Genomic DNA, 20,618 nt, shown 5'->3' with positions numbered 1-20,618 from the left:
TTTCAAAAAATCATATTTGCTACAAAACATCTCAAAAACATTTGATCTTTTGGATTCTAGTAGATCTAGAGGTGCTTTATCAGTACATTTTTTTTGGCCTTCATATCACTTAGTGCTCCGTTGTGAAAAATCGTCAAAGTTACAATTTTCATTGCAGTACCGCTGGTTTCGGGGGGGCGCCAGCGCTCCATGGAACACCAACTTGGAATGGGAAATTATATTTGGAATTGCCGGTCCTTTTATTTATTTGGATAAATTTGCATGTCACACGTTATCTTTTTTCTGAATACCTTGACAGCATTACACTAACTACATGTAAGCAAGGAAATAACGGGAACTGCGGGAACTGAACACAGTTTATTTAAATTAATAGTTTGACTGTTAAGCCAAGGTGACAGGCATATCTATTTGATCTGTGTGATGTGAAGATTAGTACACGATAGGTGGAATGAACCAAACGAACAGTGGCAGAAAAACAACATCTAAAATAGAAATAGAATAGACAATATTCACAGGAAATCGTATTCCTCATATATATCGGGACTTATAAATGCAATGCTTTGCACCTGTGGTATGCAGACAGACATTATGGTGAGAGTTTTGAGTTGACATTATTGATAAGGAATTTGAATGCAGTTTTATTTACCCATTTCATTTTGCTTGTTATTGTATTGTATTTTGTTATTGTATTTTGTGATTTGATTTGATTTGTTTTGGAACTACTGTTAACGGAAGTCAGTAAATTGACCTCACCTGTTTCCCATCATCATTGTCCTGTTTATTTAAGCCCTCAGTTTCACTCAGTTTCTTGTCTCGTCACCGTCAACTCCTAATGTGTGTTTCCAATCCAGCTCAGTCATTCAGTTCAGCTTAGTTTAGCCTTTTATGTTCAGTTCATCTAGCCACTATGATAAACACTGTAAACTTTCTCAGCTGTCCTGTGTTTGGGTCCTCTCTTTTTCCATCCATTTTAGCTCTGGGTTTGCAACTTATCTGTACTTTAATTTTAATAACTGCACAGTACCAATTGGCAACTAATTTCTATGATGTAAATATGTAAAAAAATAGTGTGCTTCTGTTCTATGTCTGTGTGTTTTTTTTATATGTGTCTTTTTGCTGCTGTTACAACCAAATTTCCCCTTGTGGGACAATTAAAGGATACTCTACATATGTGATGAAAAGAGTTCCAATCAGCCCATAGACCAAAAAGGCATTTTATCAAAGTTGGGGATTAAAGATGGTTTTACCTTTTTACAAGTAGCTTGAAACATTATTTATATGATACAAGGATCAAGAAGTGGTCAATTAAAGATCAATTCAGAATTCAAGATGAATTTGATGATTAGAATATCGGATCTTCCTTTTGGAATGGTTTTAAATCATGATGTTATGGCATAGTATATGGTTTTTAATCTTTTTATGCAATACTTTACAGGTGTGGTGACTAGCATTTCTGAAAAAATTCAGTCCAAAGTGTCATTGAATTAAAGTTTGTAATTCATATCATTTATACTTATCGGGGCAGCTGCTATCACGCTGACATATGTTACAAGACCACATCATCAGATAGTCGTCTGCTGGACTGAATGAGTTAGCAAAGATAATAATCCTTTTAGTTCAGGAGATAGACAGTGGGGAGTCAGGTAGGTGAATCCTTCAGGCAGATGAGTCCTCCAGGTAGGTCAGTCCTTAAAATTTAGAGTGTTTTTTCACAGGAGCTTCTGCAACAAAAGGTATGATAAACTCAGCCGATAAGAGAACACAATGGAGATGGAGACATCATGGAGGAGTATTCATGAAGAAGAGCCCCAGAAAGCTAAATGAAGATCATTCATACCTATATTACTGATTTGGGCCTCGGCAGAGTCCTGATTCTTCTGACTAGGAAATTAAACGCTGGTTTCTGTCATTCTGATTCTAATTATGGAATGGCTCTCAGTGCAAGTCAATGTAACTTATAGAAATTTATAAAAATCCTTTGAGGTTAGGAGGTTGAGAGGGCTGTGGATCAGAGTGAGATGTCAGGTAGGTGAATTCTGATAATGAAATTACATCCTAGTAGTCAAATGACTTTCAAAGGAAGTTAGGGCAATATTCATGACCTAATGGAACAGTTTATAGCTTATAAATCTTAAGTAGTTTGGAAATGATCTTCTAAACCGTCAATCATAGAAATGCTTTTAAGTTAGGCTCAAGAGAAGCATAGAGTGTTTCTTTTTCCATCTTCTTTTTTCAATTGCTATGTGTATATACACTTCTTTGCATTTTGAATATTAGTCATTATTAATTTCTGGCTGTCTTTCACAGTGAGGCTTCATCCTGTCTTCCAGTTGGTCACAGTAGATGGCAGACCCTTCCTGAGCATGGTACTGCTGGAGGTTTCTCCTGTTAAAAGGGAGGTTTTCCTCAGTCAGTGTATATTACCTGTTTTATTGTGAAGGTCTGTGTCTTATATCAGTGTATTCAGTTCTCCCTGTCTCGTCATGTCAATTAGGTTCAGCCATGTTTCCCTCTGTGTGACTCCTCTTATGCTCCTCATGGCACCGTCTGTGTTGTCTCCTTGTGTTTCTGCCATACGTTTTAAGGTTTCAGGTTTTCAGTTTTGTTAATTTTCTCAGTATATGCTATCCTTAGTTTCTGTTTATGCCCTCTCCGCCTCTGTTTGCACCTAACCTCCTGAATAAAACTCCCTGCATTTTGGGTCCTCTATAACAACTCCACACCTCTGTCGCCGCAGCTGTGGAAGTACAGACCAGCCGCATGTGGAGATGCCTGGCCCGTCGGAGCCACCTCCAAGGAGAAAGCAGAGCCGCGCCGCCAGCACGTCTCTCCACAGCAGAGTTTTGGGACTTCAGAGCAGCAAGATGTGGTGAGTGAAAGAGATACTTTTTCTGTTTTTTCAGACATTGGGACTGTTTATTCTGGGGCTGTTTTTTCGTATGCCTAATGGGAATAACGGTGGCTCCCTGATTTTTACCTGTGATCACAGAGACTCCCTTTTCTGAAACCATACCTGAGACTGTCAGCTCTGGCTTTAAAGATTTAAGGGACTGCTGTCCACCTGCATCTGCTCACTCTGAACAGTGAGCTGATTTCACTAAAACTTTTTTTCGTTGAGCCTGGTCATTTGTCAATCTGTGATCCTACTCAGCTCCTACTTCAGCCTCCATCATCTCCCCAGTGTGCAGCCCTGCTATTTGTATTTTCATTGGTTCAGTCTCCAGTGTTGCCGTTGGTTCAGTCTTCAGCTCACTCACCTGCTGCTCAGCTGTCTGCAGTTTAGTCGCCAGCTTGGGCTCGTGTTCCAGTGCCAGCCCAGTCTCCTCCTCTTTGCGCTTTAGCGCAGCCTGCAGGTCAGTTACCTGCCCTGTTGTCTGCGGTTCAGCTACATGCTCAGTGTGCAGCTCAACCTTCTCCCCAGTGTGCAGTTCAATCATTAACGCAGCCTATGGTTCAATCACTAGTTTAGGTATTAACTCAACAGTCAGTACAGTTATCAGTTCATCCACTCAACCATCAAATCAGCTAGCTATACAGCCAGGGGTCCCCACACCTATTGGCCCTGCATCTGCTCCTGCTGGTGACTCAGGTGAGCTAATCCAGCACTCCGTGTCTCCCAGGAGAGCCCGGCAAGCACTTCCTTTGTCCGCTGGGGGCTCTGGAAAGCATTGCTATCACTTAGGTCTTCTGTCTCCACTGGATGATCTGAGGGGCCCATTCAGCCATATTCTGTTCCCGCTAGAAGGTCTGAGGGGCCCGTTCAGCCATCTTCGGTACCTGCTAGAGGGTCTGAGGGGCCCGTTTAGCCATCTGCCTCTGCTGGATGATCTGAGGGGCCTGTTCAGCTGTCTTCTGTTCCTGCTGGAGGGTCCTATGGGCCCGTTCAGCTGTCTTCTGCCTCTTCTGGGGGGCCTGAGGAGATGCTCCATACATCTTGAGTCCCTGCTGAAGGATCTGAGGAATTGCTTCAGCACCTCGTGTCCGCTGATAACTCTGGTGAGTCCTTTCAGCAACCATCTGCAGCTCCCATGCCGTTGCCTGCAGCGCCACCACCGGCTCAAACGTGTGTGACGGCCACATCGCCTGTGGTTGTTACTCCCTTGTCTGGTCCTGCCTCGTCTCAGCCATGTTCAGCACACCGTTACCGGCAGCTTTCCAGGCCATTGGCTGGACATCCCTGCTCCAAAGACAAATTCTCAATCCACTTGTCATCAGATTCCTTCAACGCTATATGTGGTTACAAGTCTAGACTCTGTATTTTTCCATTTTAAGCTTTTCACTGTGAAATTTTCTTCTCATGTGCCTCACTTGGTGTACCAGCCTGCTTTTCCTTAATCATGGACACAAACCTGTTTCCCATAGCATGCTGTTAAATAAATCTTTGAAACTTTGATGTTATCGCAGTATCTGCTTTCAGTCATTAGAATCAGAATACTTTATTAATCCCTAGGAAAATTATGTACCTCAAAACAGCCCTGTAGTTCTGCTAAGACCTCCTCTGACCACCTCCTAATGCTTCTCAGGATGGTTCTCACCTCACAGTCGGCACAGAGCAGGGGGTGAGGTCATTCAGATTGTGATCTGACTGACCCAGTAGAGCAGGGCGATATGACCAAAAATATTTATCACGATACACATTTAAAAATTTGTGATAACGATATAACTGATGATATAATGACAATAGACAAAGTACTTTACAACTCAACAACTTTATTAGAAAAAAACATATATTGATATTTTCACTTAAACAAGCAGCTGATACCAAAAGGCATTTCCAGTGGAAATTCGCAGACTTATCCTCAGCATAACCATGTATAATATCCACAATACTTAAAAAGAGGTTATACACACACAATACGGTAATATTATGTTGAAGCACAGTACGTATCACTCCACGAGGCTCCTGCCTACGATAGCCGTAATGCTTCGACAATCCATCAAACGGTGCGGCTTCGTAGCTTAGCAAAGTCGTACTAAAACATTTGACAGATTTTCAAGCGCCGTGTAGCACATAAAATCGGTTCGAGGTCAGTAAACACAACCAGAATTCATATATCAGGCACATGGGATTATAAGGGGCACTGTCGATTTTCAGAAAAAATAAAGGATTAATTTTAAGTGTGCTGTATTTTCCAAAAAACATGGTAATAATGATGGCCCGCTAGCATGCTCTACCAAAAATAGTGGTTGTTGTGTATCTGACGGACGAAAGCTAAACCAGTTCCACACCACTGAGGTTGCAGCATTTTTACAAACCAATTCTGGTTCATCCGTTTCATTCAACGATCTGCTTTCGCCCTTGTAATTCTCTGTCGCCGCCATGCTTTTTCCGTCACGTGCGTATGAAAACAAAGGCACTGCGCATGCGTGTTTCACCCATATTCTATTTTATATTTCATTTTCTTATCATTGCCCAACATTATACAGGTATTACCATGAATGGTATCATATGGCCCAGCCCTACTACCAGTGTGGAGAGAGAAGAGAAGCTGTATGCATCCTTGGCATTATCGTAGAGCTAATGCCAAGGATATTGTGCAAATGTTGTGCAAATGTTGGCAGTGTGTTGTCCATGGTGACATGGTAAGGTATGTACAGACAGCAAGCCGAGGGGACATTAGAAAACCCACCCCAGCCCGCCGTCTCTTACAGGGGCAACTCTGGACTGAGACAGAGTCCAGGCCCTCTTCAGGAGACTGTTTCCAGAGCCCAAGCCCTGCGTTGAGGTGAGCCAAACTATATCTAGCCGGTACCTCTCAACCTCACGCACTAAATGAGGCTCCTTCCCTGCCAGAGAGGTGACATTCCATGTCCCAATTAACAGTCTTGGTAGTCTTGGGATCAGTCTGCCAGGGCTTCCACTCCTGGCTGCCGCCCGGTACACGGTACACATGCACGCGACTCCTACGACGCCTCCTGCAGGTGGTGGGCCTGCAGGAGAAGGGGCCCATATCCTCTTTTCAGGCTATGCCCAGCCGGGCCCCATGGACTAACGGCCGGCCACCTGACGCTCACCCTTGGGCACCCTCCCGAGCCTGGCTCCAGGCCGGGGCCCTGATAACCCTATCCTGGGAAGGGGAAACTGTTCCCTCAGTGATATTCTAATAAGTTTCTTCTGAATTGCTCTTTGTCTGGTCCCTCACCCAGGTCGAATTTGCTATGGGAGACCCTAGTAGACAGACAACATAGCCCCTGGGATCCCCGCGACACACAACACCCCCCCAGCGATGAGTTAGCAATTTAAATATTGCATCCAATATTTGAGTATGACTCTTTGAATCTTCCTCTCACATGCAACAAATATATTGAGACCCTGGGTTCTGGAGTGTCCTCCTCTTTTTCCATTGCCTTGTTCTTATGAAGAAGCCACCTGGTTTAGGGCATGTGGTGCTCTGTTAAAAAATAATACATTAAGTACATCAGATTAAATGCAGTTCATGTAATGTAGTTCTATATTCAAAGATCAAGTTATTGTGATGAAAAAATGAAAGCATTAGTCATGTGTATTCTATAACTGGAAGATATAGGGAATATAATAAATAAATTGAAAGAATTCGCGATTTGGACTGATTTAATTCTGATTGGTCAAAGCTTTAAATGAATAAGATTTGCACAACTACCATTAGGATTTCTTTAAAATTTGAAAGTATACCTTGTAAAAAAAATCTAACTTTGACTCTGTAGTATTGAATAAAGTGTTGTACGAATATCCACATAAACAAAACCTTGTTATCTAAGTTGCTGTTATTAGCAATGGTGGTAGTAGTAATATATATTAATCAGGAACAGATAATTTTATTAATCTGAAATAGGGCCATTATTTGCCCACACGAACACCTAAAATGTTTATGAGGATAAGATGTACATGTTAGTTGATGCATTCTTTTATTGTGGTAAGTATCTCTGTAAAACAAAGACAAACTGCTCTTGCCTGCAAAGTTGTCCTGTAGGATTCTCATCTTGTAGGCTCAGACCAATGCGTGCTTCATCGTCAGCATTTTGCAAACGTATTTCCACTGCATGAAGCACAATGAATTTTTCAATAAAAACATTGGAATATCATTTGGGACCACCGAATCTGAGGAAATCAAACATATGTAGAACCAACACTTGTACAAACCTGACATTGTTCGTCCTTATTGTTCTGCTTGTGACAGTGACCAGTTCCAAAGATAAGCTGCATACAGAGGAAATAATTATTACTATCTTGGAAGAAGTAGTGATTTTTATTCTCTAAGTGGAAGATCTAAAGATTGCAGTCGAAAAATTGGAAGAATTGTTGATTTGCATGTCTAAATTGGAAGCCCAACTGATTGGGATTAAATAAAACAAAACAAAAAAACAGAAGAATTAGTAATTAGAATAAATAGAATGCTGACTGGACTCACCACTTAACAAATTATACTTCTCCAGACTTTGGCTGACATCACTCTGACATCACAATCTACTAGCAAATCAGATGATCGATTTCTGCTGTCTGTTATAAGACACTGTGACTTGGAATTGGGGATGACTTCTGAGGAATTGTACGTGTCATTAAAGTAGCTGTGTAATCAAATCTACTAATTTGCATATCATCCTTTAGGAATCACATTAGTATGAAATGTGACTCATTTGGAAATCCACATTGTGAAAGAAAAAACATAATTTGTTTCGAATAAAGTTTTGTGTTAAAGTGTGATTAAAATGTGACTTGCTGTCTAAAAGGCCTAAAATGATTAGCAATTCTGCAATTACACTATATATACATGTGAGTACATTATAATTTTGGCCCATCATATTTTGACTCATTTTGGTGCAATTCTTTCCATTACATAGTGTTTGAATATCATAACTGTTGATACTGCCCCAAATTTGTAATGTTTCACTGTGTGGCTGACAGGAAATAGAACCCAAACACAGGACTCATACACGAGGAGGGATGAACTCAGCTTTATTGCCTGAAAAAACACACAGGTACTAAACTAAAACAAGGAGCCATAAACAAGAAACTTAAATCAAAAACCAAGGACACGAGGGAGCTACACAGGGAACACAGGGAACTAGAAGGGGGAGAAAACACACACTTTGAGGGGCTGGCGTGACAACAAACAAAGGTAAAACAAACAATAAATACACAAGGAGAACAAGGAAGATACGGCTAAGGGCAATTACACACATGAAAAAACGGGGAGGACAAAGAGACACACTGGAGGGTGAGAGAGAGAGATGGTGAATGAGGGAGAGGGAGAGAGAAAGTATCTCTGTATAACAAAGACAAACTGCTCTTGCGTGCAAAGTTCTCCTGTAGGATTCTCATCTTGTAGGCTCAGACCAATGCGTGCTTCATCGTCAGCATTTTGCAAACGTATTTCACTATGTGAAGTGCAAATGAAAATTTTAGGAATATCATTTTGGACACAGAATTTTAGAAATCAAACATATGTAGAACTAACACTTGAACATACCTGACATTGATCTTCCTTCCTTCTGCCTGTGATGAAGACCAGTTTTCAAAGATAAGCTAGGACAGAGGAAATAAACATTACTATCTTGTAAGAAGTAGTGATTTTTATTCTATACGTGGAAGATTAAAAATCAGAAGAATGGGAAAAAATAGAAGAATTATTGATTTTTGTTATAAAATTTGAAGGACTAAAGATTGTGATCATAAAAAAATGAAACATGATTTTGATTAGACTTATCTTGAAACAAACCTTTTTCAGTCTGCTGTACTCTCACCACACATCACTGCCCCTCCCACCCAAACTCATGACTACACAGACCTTTACGCCAATCACATGATTATTTCTGCCTATAATACAAGGTACTAGTACTTGGAATTGAAGACGATTCACTTGGAGCCTTTTCTGTAATTACAATAAATAACATCCAGTTAATCTGTTTTGTGAATCTTATTAGTGTACTGTAACTTTAATCTGGAATTATACCTTTTCGAAGAAATGAATGAACTTTTATTGAATAAAGTGTTGTTTGAATCCACAGTTAAAATTGGACATTTAATCTAAAGTGCTTCAAGTAGTCAGTAGGTATATGATAGTATATTACAATGCTGCTCCTCATGTTATGATTCAGCTGCAAATCCTTGCATTATATTGCTCTGAATACCATGGCTGTTGATGGTGTTCCCAGATTTGACTTTTCCCATCCTCCAACAGTGTGAGAAAGAAAACACAGGATTTTGCCATTGAACAACAAGAACTTTATTGAACTTTATCGATTTGACCCTTGTCAGAATTAAATAGTCTGACAGCTGAATATTAGTAGAAATACATTACGTTGCATTTTTTACTTAGTCTTGGGAACAAAAATGAGAATCACATTTGGATTCACCTGTAGTTTTCTTTTCTTGTGTAGTTTGAACCACCATCTTGATGTTACACAAACTGAACTTTGCCATCCTGCATTAACCCAGTGTGAGAATGAAAACCCTCCATTTTGACTTTTTTAAAGAGAAAAAAATAACTTTATTAAACTTAGTTTTAATGTGCATTTATTTGATTAGATGTATTTGTTGAAATGGAGCAGGAGCAAGACCAACAAATAGAATAATATGGCTAAAGCAACTGTTGCAAATAGTATCCACCAGGTGAATGGATCCATTAATCGCTCAGATGTCCACCTACAAAGTTTATGGGAATAAGAAGATGTACATGTTACTGATTTTATTGTATCATTGTGGAAAATATCTCTATAAAACAAAGAAAAACTTTTTCATACCTGCAAAGTTGTCCTGTAGGATTCTCATCTTGTAGGCTCAGACCAATGCGTGCTTCATGGTCAGCATTTTGCATTGGCATTTCCACTGCATGAAGCACAAATGACATTTTAGTTCGTACTACTAAATCTGAGAAATCAAACAGGTGTAGATCTAACACACTGGCACATACCTGACATTCTCAAAGTAGGAATAAGAACAAAAGAAACCAATTTCTAAAGATAAGATGCATACAGATGGAATTATCATTATCATCTTGCAAGGATTAGTAATTTCTATTCTATAAGTGGAAGATCTATCACTTAGAGTAGTGAAATCAAGGATGATTTGTTAGGATTTTTTTCTGTAATTAATGCGACAAACCTAATTAATGGCATTTGCATATCATCCTTGTTAGTGTACTGCAACTTTAATCTGGAATTACACCTTCTCAAAGAAATTAATGAACTATTTAAATAAAGTGTTGTTTTAATCTACAGTTAAAAAATTGGATTTTTAATCTAAAATCCTTCAAGTAATCTGCTGGGCAATCAGTACAAAGAGAAAATGAGCACAATGTTGGAAGCATTAGTGATTTATATTCTAAGAGTGGAAGGACAAGAGATTAATATCATAAAAATGAAAGCATTAGTGATTTTGATTGGCCTACCTAACATTCAGTGAATCAGTTTTGTGAATCTTATTAGTGTACTGTAACCTTAATCTGGAATTAGACCTTTTCAAAAAGATGATTAAACTTGTGTTGTTTTTTTGAGTGTTGTTTTAATCTACAGTTAAAATGGGACTTTTAATCTAAAGTGCTTCAGGTAGTCAGTAGGTATACAATAGTATTATATAAGAAGTACATTACAGTGCTGCTCCTCATGTTTAGATTCAGCTGCAAATCTTTGCATTATATTCTTTTTGAATACCATGACTGTTGACTTTTCCCATCCTCCATCAGTGTGAGAAAGAAAACACAGGATTTTGCCGTTGAAGAACAAGAACTTTATTGAACTTTATCTGAACATTGTTGTATATGAACATCTGTGTGCAGGTGCATGCATGCTTGTGTGTGTGTAGCTATGTTTGTGTGTCTTTAATGGCAGTCATTTTCCTTTCCCATCTGCAACATCGTCTGCCTGCAAGGACAAATGAAGAGAGGAGTTTCTTAGTATTTGTTGTAGTAACTCATTTCATCTGATATTTCATTTCTTGTTGGCTGTGTTACTCTGTTAACTTACATTCACTGGCACACCATCATTGCTGGACTGAGGCTCTTTAACGGCTTCAGAAATCTCCAACTTCCTAGTTTCATCCTGTGACTTTAGGTCATCTTTTTCCACCAGTGGTGGTTTATTGCTTTTCACAGGGTGCTCAGGAATTAGAGTCCTCGGTCTTCTATCCATTTTCCTCTTCTTGTAAGGAGCCCACTTGACTAAGGACTTGCAATACTGTGTTGAAAGAGAAAATATTTTTAAAAATACATAAAATATAAACAAAAACATTAAATGCAGTTCAGATGTTTGGTGGACATAGCGTGGCATGTTTCCAAAGACACACTGCATACAGAGGACATCAGCACAATGTTGGAAGCATTAGTGATGTATATTATATAACTGGAATGTCTAACTGGAATGTCTAGGGATCATAACAAAATGAAAGAGTTAGTGGTTAGGATTGCACTTACCTTGAAACAAATCTTTGCCAGTCTGCTGTACTCTCACCACACGCTGACGTTATTGCTCCTCCCCCCAAAGTTCATGACGAGAAAGATCTTTCAGCCAATCACACGATCTAATTTGCCAACATAGTTGAGGGTACCAATACTTGGAATGGAAGACGACTCGTTTGGAATCTTTTCTGTAATTGAAATAGACTAAAATTAAATTATATTAAATTAAATTAATATCTTAACAGCTTTTAGGAATTTTGTTAGTGCAATGTTTAACTCTTTTGAAATCACACCTTGTTAAAATGATCTTTGATTCTCGAAATTCTTGCTGGTAGATACTCCAATAAAATAACTTCAAACAGACGTGTTTATGAACTTATTGGCAGCAGTACACTAACTACATGTAAGTAAAAATTAACAACTGCAGGAACGTAACAGTTTAATAGAATTTGTAGATAACAATTTATAATTAGACTAATTACTTATCTGGCTATTGGACATACAAAGTTATGTTGCAATGTAGGAAAAAATTATAAGTACAGCATAATAGTTGGTGCTGATGTCAGAGATAAACCATGGTGAAAGGCATTGCCATCTGATCAGTGTGATGTGGAGATTAGGAGACAGGAAAACAATGACATTTAAAATAGAAATAGAAAAGACAATACTACAAAGGAAATAGTATTATGAATAGAACACTTTGAATCTCTTGGCGTTTGACGGAGGTGGTTGCACTTTCTCCTTCTCCCTCTCCCTTATCTTTCCTGTTTGGCTTCTCATGTCTTTTGTATGGTCTTTCTTATTCTCTAACCCTGAGAGAGTCTCCCAGACTTGTTTTCTGTAAACCTAAAGAAGAATTATGGATTTTATCAACTGGTCCCTTAACGAGACTGACAAACTCCTGGTTGGAGCTGGCTCGGACCTGGCTTATAGAAGAACAAGAAGCGGCTACAGCTGTTCAAAATCCCACAAGGCTGGCCGACAAGATAGACGATGGGCAGGGCTGTGAGTACTCAGACTGTGTTTTTTTGACACAATATGGATAAGATCTTGGAAAAGCTCATGGCTCTGCTACATGGATAAGATTTTGGAGAAGAACAACAGGAATTGAGAAACCTGGTGACCAGTGACGGATATTAGAGCATCTATAAATTGGAAGCAGTTTGTTCGCACTAACCAAAACAACTACCATCTTCACCTCATGCCGCCCCCTTGTCACCGACTGGATGCATAAGGCAAAAGCTGACGGGAATAACAATTCTCCTTTGATAACAAGACCGTTTATTGTATCTCCCTCCTCATTCAAGACCACCCGCGTCAACCGAAGATTGTTGACTTTTACCTAACCAAGTGAAGGGAAACTTTCTCTCGGCAGGACACACACACACTCACACTCACACAGACCTACACTTCCCCCCACCCCCCCACCCCCTCCAAATGCCTTCGAAGCTTATGTCTTCTATGTTGTGAGATGTGATGATTCATGTACTGAGGTGTTTCTTTCTGTTCTCAAACTGATCTCCCTGTGTGAGCTCAGACTGGGGGGAGTTCTTTTTTCTCCTCGTCTTTCCTCGTGTTGTGGATTTTCCATTGTTATGCGTCTCTGTCCTGTCTTCCCCATGTTATGTTTGTGTAATGTATGTATGTTCGGAAGGGTAAGATGGCGCTGGCAAAAGGTCGGCAGCCTTAAACCAATTTCCTTCGGGGTCAACCTTTGGTATCAATAAAGTTTTATTGAATTGAATTGATATGCAGACAGAATCCCAGCCGGTCACAGCACATGGCAGCCCCTCTGTGAGCCTGGTAGTGGTGGAGGTTTCTTCCTGTTAATAGGGAGGTTTTCATTACGACTGTTACCATAGGTGTTGCTCACAAAGGCCATAGTCATTTTGTTCTGTTTTCTTGATATTGTTGTAAGGGTCGTTACCTTTCAAAGCAGCTTGAAGAAACTGTTGGTGGAATTTGGCACTATATGGCACTAAACAAAACTGAATTGAATTGAGTTCACATCCTGCAATGAATAATCAATCACCAACCAATTAGATATATATTTCTGACTAATCTTGACCTCTTAACTGTGTGTGTGTGTGTGTGTGTGTGTGTGTGTGTGTGTGTGTGGTGGTCATGTTTGTATGTCTTGCCTAGCATTTATTTTTCTTTCCCATAATTAGAACTCCTCGGCAGCAAAGACAAATTTATGGTGGCGATTCTAAGTGTCTTTTGCAATCTTTTTTTTATTTTATTAATGATTTGTTGTGTTTCTGCTCCCTGAATTTACAGTGGATGGAACATCATTGCTCAGAAACTGAGACCCCTGAAGAGCTGCAACAACCTCCCTGGTTCCAGCTTGATCCACTAACTCTGATTGGAGAACCTTCAAATAAATCCATCTTCTCCATCTTCTCCTAAAAGGTAACAACATGGACTCCTAATTCAAGCCTGTTTCCACTGCCACTCCCCCAAAGTTTGCTGTTATACAACAACCGTTCAGCAAATAAGGGCACTGAATTCTGCTGTCTTTTATAGGATACTGGATCTTGGAAAATAGGAATACCCATTAGGAATTTTATGTGTAACTAATACAACTAACTTAATAACAAGATTTGCACAGCTACCATTAGGAATCATTTTATTTGAAATTATACCTTGTAAAAGAAATCAATAAACTTTGACTCTGTACTATTAAATAAAATGTTGCACAAATGCCCCAAAGTTTTTTTTAAACTAAGCTGCTAATATTATTATTAGTAGTATTTATATTATTAATCATGATCAGATAACTTTATTAATCCCAAAAAGGGCCATTTTTGTCTGCTCATTCACACAACCTATAAAAATTAATAATCATAAATATGAATCCAAACAACCCCTGTCAGTATTTAGTTCTCTAACAGCTAAAGATTAGTACAAATATATTACATTGCATCTTTTACTTAGTCTTGGGAACAACAATGAGCATCACATTTGGATTCACCTTTAGTTTTCTTTTCTTGTCTGCAGTTTGAACCACCATAAATCTTGATGTTACACAAACTTTGACATCCCGCATTAACCTAGTGTGAGAATGAAGACTACGTATTTTGACATTGAACAACAAAATCTTTATTGTCTTTTGCTCAGTGGTTTGTGGATGAACTCATGAAAAGTTGTTGTTGTAATAAAGCAGTAGCAAAATGATCACGTAGAGTGCAATGATCGCAAAAACAGCAATGAGGATTATCCACATGAACAGTTTGTCCAAATGTCCGCATCTGCACCTGAAAGTTATCAGTTTATACAAACAAAATGTAAACATCATTGGATTTATTATAATGTGTAAAATATCAGTGTATAAGAGAAATTGCTCTTGCCTGCAACGTTCTGCTACAGGATGTTCAGCCTGGTGACTCTGGATCTGACCAACAGGTGCTATATTGGGAGCAACGCATTGCTTCTGCATTTCCACTGCAGGAATTACAAATGACATTCCAGGAGCATCAGTTGGGACCACTCAATCTCAGAAATCAAAGAGGTGTAGATCTAACACACTAGCACATACCTGAGATTTTCACAGGAGTAATAAGAAGGAACAAAAGACCCAATTTCCAAAGATAAGCTGCACACAGAGGAAATATGCATTAGTATCTTGGAAGGATTAGTAATTTCTATTCAATAAGTGGAAGATCTATGAATTAAAGTGAAAAAATTGGAATTGAAAGAATTATTATTGATTTGTATTCTAAAATTGGAAGCTATAGGGATAAGGATTTTTTAAAAAAAATAGAATTAGTCATTTGGATAGAAGGAATTGTGATTAGACTTACCGTTTACCAAATCACACCTCTCGGGACTTCTGGTGACATCACTCTGACATCACTCTTGATTAGCAAATCAGACAATCCATTTCTGCAACACATTGCAGGACACTGTAACTTGGAATCAGGGATGATTTCTTAGGAATTTTGTGTAATTAATTCAACAAACCTAATGAATTGCTTTTGGTTATCATCCTTTAGGAATCTTATTAGTGTACTATAACTTTAATCTGGAATTACAAAGAAAAGAATAAACATTTTTTTGAATAAAGGATTGTTTGAATCCACAGTTAAAATGGGACTTTTAATCTAAAGTGCTTCAGGTAGTCAGTAGGTATACAATAGTATTATATAAGAAGTACATTACAATGCTGCTCCTCAAGTTGTGATTCAGCTGCAAATCTTTGCATTATATTCTTTTTGAATACCATGACTGTTGACTTTTCCCATCCTCCATCAGTGTGAGAAAGAAAACACAGGATTTTGCCGTTGAAGAACAAGAACTTTATTGAACTTTATCTGAACATTGTTGTATATGAACATCTGTGTGCAGGTGCATGCATGCACAGGATTTTGCCGTTGAAGAACAAGAACTTTATTGAACTTTATCTGAACATTGTTGTATATGAACATCTGTGTGCAGGTGCATGCATGCACAGGATTTTGCCGTTGAAGAACAAGAACTTTATTGAACTTTATCTGAACATTGTTGTATATGAACATCTGTGTGCAGGTGCATGCATGCTTGTGTGTGTGTAGCTATGTTTGAGTGTCTTTATTGGCAGTCATTTTCCTTTCCCATCTGCAACATCGTCTGCCTGCAAGGACAAATGAAGAGAGGAGATTCTTAGTATTTGTTGTAGTAACTCATTTCATCTGATATTTCATTTCTTGTTGGCTGTGTTACTCTGTTAACTTACATTCACTGGCACACCATCATTGCTGGACTGAGGCTCTTTAACGGCTTCAGAAATCTCCAACTTCCTAGTTTCATCCTGTGACTTTAGGTCATCTTTTTCCACCAGTGGTGGTTTATTGCTTTTCACAGGGTGCTCAGGAATTAGAGTCCTCGGTCTTCTATCCATTTTCCTCTTCTTGTAAGGAGCCCACTTGACTAAGGACTTGCAATATTGTGTTGAAAGAGAAAATATTTTTAAAAATATATAAAATATAAACAAAAACCTTAAATACAGTTAAGGTGTTTGGTGCACATAGCGTGGCATGTTTCCAAAGACACACTGCATACAGAGGACATCAGCACAATGTTGGAAGCATTAGTGATGTATATTATATAACTGGAATGTCCAGGGACAGGGATGAAAATTATGGAAGTTTAGCTATTTGTATTGTACCATTGGAAGGACTAAGGATTAGGATCATAACAAAATGAAAGAGTTAGTGGATTGCACTTACCTTGAAATAAATCTTTGCCAGTTTGCTGTACTCTCACCACACGCTGACGTTATTGCTCCTCCCCCCAAAGTTCATGACAAGACAGATCCTTCAGCCAATCACACGATCTAATTTGCCAACATAGTTGAGGGTACCAGTATTTGGAATGGAAGATGACTCCTTTGGAATCTTTTCTATAATTAAAAAACTAAATGTAATTAAATTAATATATTAACAGCTTTTGGGAATCTTATTAGTGCAACATTTAACTCATTTGAAATCACAGCTTGTTAAAGTGATATTTGATTCTCAAAATTCTTGCTGGTAGATATATAACTTCCAACAAAAAACATAAAATAATAGTTGGTGCTGATGTCAGAGATAAACTAGGGTGAAAGGCATTACCATCTGATCAGTGTGATGTGGTGGAGAACGTAGGTGGAATGATCGACACTAACAATGACAGAAAAAAGAATTTTTATCCAGTTATTGGAGTGTCTGTTAATGGAAGTGAATAAATTGATCTCACCTGTTAAAAGGGAGGTTTTCCTTTCCACTGTCCTCAAAGCCTTTGCTCTTGATGGCCATCATCAGTTTTTTCCTGTTTTCTTAATATTATTTTCGGGTCTTAACCTGAAATTAAGCAGCTTGAGACATCTGTTGGTGTGATTTGTCACTATATAAACAAAATTGAATTGAATTGCATTCACATCTGACAATGAATACTCAATCACCAACTAATTAGATGTCTTTTTCTGACTAACTTTTTCACGGTCAGGACCTGGTAGCAGTGTCGCTGCAATTCTGGTATCCGACCACGTGTCTGGTGGTAGCGAAGGAGCTATGGTGGACTGCCATGTAGCAGTTCCGATGGGCAATGGCGAAGCACGGCAGGTGGTTTGTGATGAGCAGGCCATGCTGGACCTGGATGTCCCTCCTGTGCTCTGACCTCCAGCTCCGACTGAGCGGGCCATTCCTGCATGCTGACCCTCTTGGGCAGAGCGGGCCCCTCTGGTAGCGCCGCAGCTGCAGACAGTTTATCCAATGGTGATGATGGTGTAGCAGCTGCAGGCGGGGGAGATGGTGGTGGAGCAGACTGCCGGTAGATTTGGCGGTGATGTATCAGCAACAGGCAGGTGAAGTGATGGTGGCGTGGTTATGGCAGGCAGTTCAGAGGTTGTGGAGGCGTTCAACTGAGGTGAAATATGACTGCTCAGTTTGGGCAATGGCAGCGATATACAATCCTCAGCAAAACTTTCTAGCTTCTCTTGTTGCTTCTCAATCTTCTTCATCCTTTTCTTCTTTTCTTTTGTGTTAATCCAGCTAATGTTATTAATGACATCTACATATCATCCTTTAGCAGCCTTGTCTGTATAAAATGTGAGTTATTTGGAATTACAAGGAAATCCATGAATAATGATTGGCAAGCAAACAAAGACACACAATTTTCAAATTGAACAGAAAAGTTTTTATTATTGCATTTGGCATTTGTTGTCAAGAACTTATGTATATCAGTATTTCTCTTTTTTTTTTAAGTTAAAAGTAAAAAATAAAACCAATTGTTAAACATAACAAAAAGACCTCACATGACCAAAATGATTAAAATAAATATATAAAAAAAGAAACAGTCAGAGTGTCTGTATAAAATAAGTAAACAACAAAAAACCTCACATGATCACAACGTTTTCAAAAATGTAGTAAAACAAACATCAAAGTAAAATCAAAAACAACCGAAAAACTCTTTTCCTCTGAGTCTTTGTATGGCTTTTTGTCTTTTGTTGGTATCTTTAGGTGGGTCATTGTTCTTGTTACTTCTGAGCATCTTTGGACTTAACAGCTGTCTTGCAGTCAGGCTCTTTGGTCTTTTTCTTTCTTGCTTGTTGCCTTCTTGCTTTCTTTCTTTGCTTTCATCACACTTTGTCAAAGACCTTTTCTGCGTTAGAGACTTTTTCCTCTTTTTTGGGTGTGCCAATGGAGACTCATAGCTAGTCCAAGGGCCATCTTCTTTTACTCTAACTGTGTCTTTGTTTTTAATTGTTCCTTCTGCTCTCAAATGGCCTTTTTCCTTGGCAGTCGTCTTTGTCTGTGGTTCATTTTTATTTTTGCCTATGTCCTCTCTGTTCAAAGCTTTGATTTTTTTCTGTAGTTTTTCTCACTAGTCCACTGGAAACGTCTTGGTCTCTGTCTGTTGTGTTCACCAAGTGACCATTTTCATCTTCAGGTTTGTCTTCTTCATTATCTGTAGTCACTGTTTGTATACTGTTTTCATTTTCACTCAAGCTTTCTGGCCTCAAGGCTTCATTGTCTTCATCTCTTGTCTCTGTCTGTGTTTGGTTCACACCCTCTGTTGTTTCGTTTGGTCTTACAGCTTTTTGCATTTTTCTTTGGATTGCAATTCTTTCTGACATAATTTTAGGAGATTCCCAACATGTATTCTTCTTTTTAAGAAATTGAGTACGACTATAGAAATGTCCTGTGTCCTTTGTGGCTTTTCCTTTTTCTTTAGCATTATCTTTACCTTTGGTGGATCCCAATGTACCTGCTGCTGTAAGGTCAATGTGTTCAGAGTTATCATCATAATCTTCACCTTCACTACTCTCTGTAGTCACCATCCCTGGCATATCTTCATCACCTGTTGTGTCTTCTTCTACCCTCACTCCTGCTCTTCCCCTGCCACTCTGTTTATGTGGGTGTTTTCCAGATGTGTTTCTTGCTGCCGGGTCAATGACTTTCCTGACTTCATTGTTACTTTCATCTTTGCTGCTGTCTGTGTCATTGGTGTTTGCATGCAGTTTTGTCTTCTTTTTCACAATTTCTCCTCTTGTGGCATTTTGACTAGACTTTCTTTTCTTCAGTCCAGCATATCTTCTCTCCAACACATCTTCATTGTCTTCTGAGGTTGTAGATTCCTCAGAGTCTCTGCTTCTATTGTTCACAGCAAGTGCCTTTGCAGCATTATTGCGGCACTTGAAGGCTTCGTCAAAGTTTAAATCTGCCTCATAAAATCTCGCCGCAGTTGCATCAGAATGGCACATCATCCGATGGACTTGTACCTTGCTTTGGGTTCCCAAGGATCTCCCACTCTACAAATGTAAACATTAAATAATGTTATTAACATTTGACATTTTCAAGATTTGCAGAGCTAAGGACAGAACCACAAAAAGAAATACAACAGAAGACAATATAAAGAAAAAGAAATGTCCTTTCAACATTAAAACACTGGGAGTAGAACCCTTTTTTTAAACTAAGGGTGACTGTTTCATATCATCCCTCTAAAAGGATAGGAAGGAAAAAACACTGAATCACCATAAAGTGGAAACTACTCACAAAAGTGCTGATGCTGCTCCTAATCATAGAGAAGGTTGGTTTTCCTGGAATACCAAACTTCCTCCATGCATCTTGAAATGAAGTCAACATCCTACAATAAGGCCCTCCATGAGTGTTGGCAAAAATCAATTGTGATGATCCACCAGGGTATCTGTGGCGGTGGTACGCAAAGCGGTGAAACCATATGTATTCGTCTTTCGTTAGGGGAACAAGTGCATGGCCAAATGTTTCTTTGGTCTTGTGTTCTTTTACCTGTAAAAGAATCAGCAACTAAATAACATTGCACACAGTCATTGATGTCGCTGGTAAGAAAGAATCTTTAATCAGAGAGAAAAAATAATTTCTTAATGATTTTACTCTGATTATCCGCCGGCCATCATCATCCACTTCAGCAGTGCCAACTTCCTCAACTGTCATATTTGATATGACGCCTCTTCTGTGCCCAGTTGTGCAGATGACAAATCCAGCCAGAAGACCATAGAACCAGTCTAGGTTCTTAGTTGTGGGATTTTTCTCAAGAACGACTATTGAGTAACATAGAGGTTGCACGGTAAGACACAAGGGATAGGGGAGTATATCCCTTATACTGGTAAATATTCCCCCTAATATAATCCTATATAAACATCACAAATGCTACTGTTTGTATATGTATTATATATTTGAACAAAAATCAAAAGTCCAACAAGTGATTATAAATGAGCAGTCTGTTATAATTGAAAGCAAAAAGTTCTGT

At 38.9% G+C, this 20,618-nt stretch overlaps 1 long non-coding RNA gene across 3 annotated transcripts in view; it reads left to right on the top strand.

Annotated features, from left to right (window-relative positions):
* The first annotated feature begins 2,758 nt into the window (after positions 1 to 2,758).
* Positions 2,759 to 20,618, top strand: part of LOC134624448 (uncharacterized) — a 32,507-nt gene continuing 14,647 nt past the window's right edge. For 2 of the 3 annotated variants that reach the window (XR_010093557.1, XR_010093555.1), the window contains exons 1-2: positions 2,759 to 2,869; positions 13,653 to 13,784. This is a non-coding gene — a long non-coding RNA (uncharacterized LOC134624448). Of the gene's footprint in view, positions 2,870 to 13,652; positions 13,785 to 13,898; positions 13,989 to 20,618 lie in introns of those variants that run through there. The other variant, XR_010093556.1, reaches the window with a different exon arrangement.

Source organism: Pelmatolapia mariae, linkage group LG3_W, assembly GCF_036321145.2.
Source record: "Pelmatolapia mariae isolate MD_Pm_ZW linkage group LG3_W, Pm_UMD_F_2, whole genome shotgun sequence".
Lineage (NCBI taxonomy): Eukaryota > Metazoa > Chordata > Actinopteri > Cichliformes > Cichlidae > Pelmatolapia > Pelmatolapia mariae.
The sequence above is the reverse complement of the archived record's forward strand: the minus strand, read 5'-3'. Positions and strand labels throughout refer to the sequence as shown.